Below are 6,040 nucleotides of genomic sequence, written 5' to 3' on the forward strand. Positions count from 1 at the left end.
AGTTGGAGCAAAACCAAACTGATACTCTTAATAATTTATTTCTGTAACACTGTTTTAAAAGTAATAATATTAAGAGATTACAATATATTATTCATATAGTCTTGAATAATTTGATTGTCAAATAATTGTGTTAATCAGATAAGCAGCGCAGTGTCAGTTATCCATATGACACCTGTGTGGTGTTAGAAACCCCCCCAATTCCCAAAATTCCCAATTTTTTATTTATTTTTTTTAATGGATTTACACAGTCCATGTATAATGTTATCACAGTTTTGGTAAATCCATTTTTAAACTATCAGATAAGCAATCATTCCCTTTCTGTGTGCCTTTTTGTATTCCTCTGACTGTGTCACACTTTGATAATTACAATTTAGTCTTTATATATATATAGTGATATAAACAAAATGATTTGTATTTTAGACTTCTATTCTTTATTCATGCGTATATACAATAATTCTTAATGTTTGTTTGTTTGGTAATTTGTTTATGTAAAATTATTGTAAATTGATTAGAAAAGCTCTATGCCAGTGAGTAAAATCAAAGTTGCTGTCTGTTATGTCTAAAAACTATCAAGGTTAGCAACAGGTTTTACATCCATTTTATTTTACATATCTTTTCATATCATGTAAAATATCGTTGAAAAATAAATAAAATACAGTAGTCAGTACAGGTTTCTTTATCATAGTAGATATTCATAATAAGGTATAATTAAGTGTACCACAAAACGGCTGAACCCTAGATTCCAAAGGTTTCCCAGTAATGATTAATCTTAGTGAATGATGAGCAACTTAAAGAAAGACATACATTGCGTACGAGTCTGTTTTGCGAGTGTTTTCCAAAAGCCTTCTTTATCAGAGATTAACAAATGAGTTGGAGGTAATTCTTTGTTGGATCTGCACAGCCTGAGTCTGGAGAAAAGCTACACAATCAGATAGTCAAACAATCGATTCACATTCTGGAGGTAAATTTAAAAGATGAATCAGTGACTTAAACACTAAAAACAGATACAGATAGACAGTATTTTTAAATACCAGACACAAGCATAATCAACAGTTTACAACAAAATTACATTTGTTTGGAGGAGCTACATGGAAAAGAAGAGAATATGTTAGGGCTGTCTAGTATTGAATTAAGTTCACTAACTCATGAATGGCATGGTAGTGTTGTGGGTAATATTGCTGTTACACTGCTTCAGTGTCTTGGGTTCAATCCTGTGCTTGGGTGACTGCGTGGAGTCTAATTTTATTCCAGGGTTTTCAATATATATTATCAAATCAGGTTGGCTGTACAAAAAACTGTGTTAAGGCAAATGATTTAATTCACATAGAACTGATGTACACATATCAATCAAGTAAATTCAGTGAACTTTTTTTTAGGGTAAAGAACAATGAACAAAGGAAGTAGAAATGCTACACTAAAAAAGTTAATTGAAGTTACTTGTTTGAAATGTGTACATCAGTTACACTTAACATGTTTAGTTAACTTGTTGGTTTCACGTGAACTGAATTACACGAAAAGGACACAGAACGCTCCACATAATCTAAAACTAATAATAAGATTTAAAAAAAAAAAAAAAAAAAAAACCGTGTTGTTTAACAAAATTAAAAAGTATAATCACTGATGTAGTGATGTTTCTTGTTAGGAGACATTTATTTACATTTTTATATATATATATATTTATATAAATCATCGTACTATAAACTACACTATAGGTGTTCCTGTAGCTCAGCTGGTAGAGTATGGCACTATGCATAAATGTAAATATACTACACTTGTCATACACTTTGGTGATCAGAAAAGAGCATCTTTTTGACTCTCTCTCTCTATATATATACTGTATATATATATATGGTGAACAAAAGTGCTCCCAAGGTGTATGATGATTATAATTCACAATTTCTTGTAAGTGTATTTTTATTTTCTTATTGATTATTGAAGCAACACAATTAAATGAAAACAAACAATCTTTTTTTTAAAATAACAAATAAATAAACACAGTGGCAATGATTAATCTAAGTGATGGTAGTGCACCTGTTGTTTATTTTGCTCAAGATCATTAGGCCTACCTATTTAAGCCCACTTGCTTTACAGTCATGTGTGTCATGTCAGTCATGAAGGGGAAGCCACAATTTTCAAAGGCCGAAATTATGGTGCTTTTGGAAGAGGTGCAAAATAATAAACAGCTTTTCACAAAGTGGAGGGCTGCAGCACATAAAAGGGAAGCAAATAAAACTGGTGATGGTACCAATTCTGTTCCTCCTCTGACTGTGGAGGAAGAGAATGTTTTGGCCATCCTGGGACCTGAGGCATTGGAAGGGATCCCTGGCGGCATAAACACATGTGCTTTAACCAGCACTGCGCTTTTGCCTTCAGGGTTGAGCCCCTCAATATCAGACCCCCTCCAGCCTGGTCCCTCAACATCAGACCCCCTCTAGCCTGGCCCCTCAACATCAGACCCCCTCCAGCCTGGCCCTTCAACATCAGACCCCATCTAGCCTGGTCCCTCAACATCAGACCCCCTCCAGCCTGGCCCTTCAACATCAGACCCCCTCCAGCCTGGCCCCTCAACATCAGACCCGCTCTAGCCTGGTCCCTCAACATCAGACCCCCTCCAGCCTGGCCCTTCAACATCAGACCCCCTCCAGCCTGGCCCCTCAACATCAGACCCCCTCCAGCCTGGCCCTTCAACATCAGACCCCCTCCAGCCTGGCCCCTCAACATCAGACCCCCTCTAGCCTGGCCCCTCAACATCAGACCCCCTCCAGCCTGGCCCTTCAACATCAGACCCCCTCTAGCCTGGCCCCTCAACATCAGGCACCCTCCAGCCTGGCCCCTCAACATCAGGCCCCCTCCAGCCTGGCCCCTCAACATTGGAAATGGGTTCTGGTACTGGGCTATTGCTACCTTCCCCTGATTCACCTCAATCTGAGGGCTCCTCATGTGCTGAGCAATATCCTCCTAACATTTCAGAGCACTGGCCATTACTCTCCCGCCGAAGGAGAAATGGGATGTTGTAGCTGCAGTCTGAAAGGAAAAAGATAGCTGAACTCCAGGGAATCAGGGAGGAATTAAGAGCCCAGAGGGAGCAGCAGGACCACTATCAAGAGGAGGTTATGGCATATAGAAGGGCTAAATGAGAAATATTGCAGCAACAGGCCAGCAGGTCCTCTTTAACCATGTTTTTACCAACAGACAGTAAGTGGAAATTGCATTATTCTTTAGACTATATGGAAAGTCAAATGATGATACCTTTGTAACCTTTTTGGAAATTTTGTTTTTCCCAGACCCATAGACGTAACCCTCTTCTTTTTACTTTTTTTTTTTTTTTTGGGTATGTTGGCCACCATGCCTCCCAAAATCCAGCCCCACGTCCTTGTCGTGGAAACAGACTGAGTCTGGCAAATGGGGCTCTGTTGAAGCTGTGTGGTACATGGCATTCAACTTGCTGTTAAATGACCAGTTAAAAGCCTTCACCAGTTGAATTGAAATACAAAATAAAATATCCCATTAGATGACCAAATATACTCTTTTGTAATATACTTGACTCTCTATCTGATGACAACATCATAAGAAAATTCTGGCTTCCAAGGACCAAGATCCTTGAACTGCTGCAGGTTGTGAAACCACACTTTCAGAGGACCACAAGACGAAACTTCACCTTAAGTTTAGCGGTGCAGTTTTTAGCTGCACTGCGTTATTATGATGTTGGAGGTTCTATGGAGGTAGTGGGTGGTGGCCTGTGGCTCAGCAAGTCTTCAGTCACCAAGGCTGTGACAGCAGTTACACCTTTGCTGTTACAGCTTTTGAAGAACATGCTGACTTTCTCCAAGACTTTTCAAGAAATCCAGGTGGCCAGTCAACACTTTCACAATATTGCCAACATCCCCAGAGTGATTGGCATTATTGATGGCACTCTTATCCCAGTGTCAAGGCCTGTGGTAAATGAGCCCCCTTGTACATTTTTAGGAAGGGTTATCCAGCCATTAATTTTCAAGTAGTGTGGGATCACCTGGGGATCTTCACTGACATTGTGGCCTGGAAGCACTCATGACTCTTTTGTGTTGGCCAATTCTACAATTTGCCAGGTGGCTGAAGAGGGTGGCTTTGGTGATAGCTGGCTGCTGGGAGACAGTGGATATCCTCTTTGCCCATACCTCTTGACACCTGCATCCAGCCACCACTGCAGAGGAAAGGTTTTAATCAGGCCCATGGAAGGACATGCTCTACAGTGGAGAGGGCTATAGGAGTGTGGAAACAATGTTTTCGCAGCATCAGCAAGTCCAGTGGTGGCCTGAAGCTGAACATTCCATATTCTATTCTACTTCTGTGAACATGACACAAAACCACTTACAATGACATGTAATCCCATAAAGAAATCAGACATATGGCCATATACTGACATGTATAAAATTACTGTTCATTTATTTGTGTAATATATTCAAATATGTGAATGAATGAATTTTACATTTGCTTAGCAATTTTCTGACACTACACTTAAAGCACTGCAGATATGTTGCATATATGTACAGTACAGATAACTTTTTATATATAAAACCATTAACATACATATTTGTTTGAAAAACATTGCTATATGAGAAATTTCTCTTTGGAAACCTTGTAACAAAGATTTTCGCTTGTAAATGATAAAATAACTCACCTTTCTTTGCACAAACGAAGCCAATGCTGTGTTCCAAAGAGTATAAACAATGAATTTGGAGGGCAATTGAAAGGCAGAACAATCGCATTAGTCACTCTGGAAGATCATTTCAAACTGAATTTGTATGAAAAATAACTTTAAAAATGAATTACGTAAAAATTCTTAAACTTTAAAATTCTAATTACGTAAAATCTCTCTAAGTGTATGGTGGAAGTCTTCACACCCCAGCTGCAGATAAACAATGACGTCGACACTGCAAACTAACAAGGAACTATGCTTCTAACCACAGGTGGAGAGCTGTAGTTCCAACCACAGTAGTTTACGATGCAGTTTGCAAAAAAACTTTGTTGGAACTATGGTTTCGGGAAACAACGAATCATTATCACCAATGTTGATAATGACAGAACTTGTGACCATAGTTGGCTAACGATGCTTTTGGAAAATGCACCCCAGGTCGTCATTAACAATACCCTTACTGATTAGACTAAAGATGCAGAATACCAAGTTTTAGCTCAGTCAGGCTTATAGTTCCTGAGAAACACTTTTCAGAACTTAGCCCCAACCCTATTGATGACCACCACCCAAAACTCTGCAGACTTCCTTAGAGCTTCGTCCTGAAGGGGCCTTTGAAGTTTCATTCCATTACATACAAAGAATTATAAGTTACAGCTGTTTGAGTGAATTAGACTCTGCCCCATTAGAACTGATTGACAAGCGGTGGCAATATTGTTCATAAATCGCAACATGTTTTTCACCAGTTTGGAGGCAGAGACTCTACTGAAGCATCTGACCCCAATGTTGTGAAGATAGGACAAAAATTCTAGGATTAATTCCCAAACGTATGTTTTGCATATTATGCAAATTAGCGGGGGAAAAACGAAGTGGGTGGAGCTACATTATACAAACTGCAAATTAGTTTTACCCAAATAATCAGTAGAAAAAAAATCACAATGTGCAATAATAATAATAACAATAATAATAATAATAATAATAAACTTTTCCCCAAGTCCAAAACCATAAATGAATCTATGCTCCACTCAGTCAAAGGCTTATCAAGAAGTAGTAGATTTTTGTCTGATGTGGGGATTAAGGTTATGAGACCTTGCTTCATAGACTCAGTAAATTCCCCATGATCAATACATTCAATAAAAACATCAAAGATTAATTCTTTAATTGTATCCCAAAATTTTCTAGAAAATTTGAAGGGGAGCCCATCTGGCCTTAGTGCCTTATCTGAGGGAGTCTTCATCACTTCTGCCCTAGTTCATAGGGAATCGCAGATTTCTTTGCATGCATGTGATATATGTTAGGGATAAACCCATTAGTTTTGTCAAAAACTTCTTTAAATGAAATCAGGCTTCGTGAAACTTCCAGACGCCTTAT

The sequence above is a fragment of the Pangasianodon hypophthalmus genome, chromosome 16 (assembly GCF_027358585.1).
Source record: "Pangasianodon hypophthalmus isolate fPanHyp1 chromosome 16, fPanHyp1.pri, whole genome shotgun sequence".
In the NCBI taxonomy this organism is placed as follows: domain Eukaryota; kingdom Metazoa; phylum Chordata; class Actinopteri; order Siluriformes; family Pangasiidae; genus Pangasianodon; species Pangasianodon hypophthalmus.